The sequence below is a fragment of the Camelina sativa genome, chromosome 17, assembly GCF_000633955.1.
Source record: "Camelina sativa cultivar DH55 chromosome 17, Cs, whole genome shotgun sequence".
Classification (NCBI taxonomy): Eukaryota; Viridiplantae; Streptophyta; class Magnoliopsida; order Brassicales; family Brassicaceae; genus Camelina; species Camelina sativa.
Genome location: NC_025701.1, coordinates 8,596,154 through 8,596,404, shown reverse-complemented (window position 1 = coordinate 8,596,404; position 251 = coordinate 8,596,154).

Sequence of the window (251 nt, the reverse complement as noted above, 5' to 3'; positions counted from 1 at the left end):
TTTTGCTTCAAGCTGTGACACAATCTTGTAAATAAGGATGGCTCGAGTTCAAAAACTTTAACCAGAAAGGTTTATATCTACCAATGGCCAGCTTTAGCCAAGGCTTCATGTTACCATTATAGTGAATCACAGCTGCAGTTTCAATCAGACGGTTATCGATGTTCACATCGTAGCCTAAACCCAAGACATGCCATCTTCTGTCCAGTGGCTCTGTTAGACCATAGAAAGACAGTAGACCTGGAGGGAGTGTC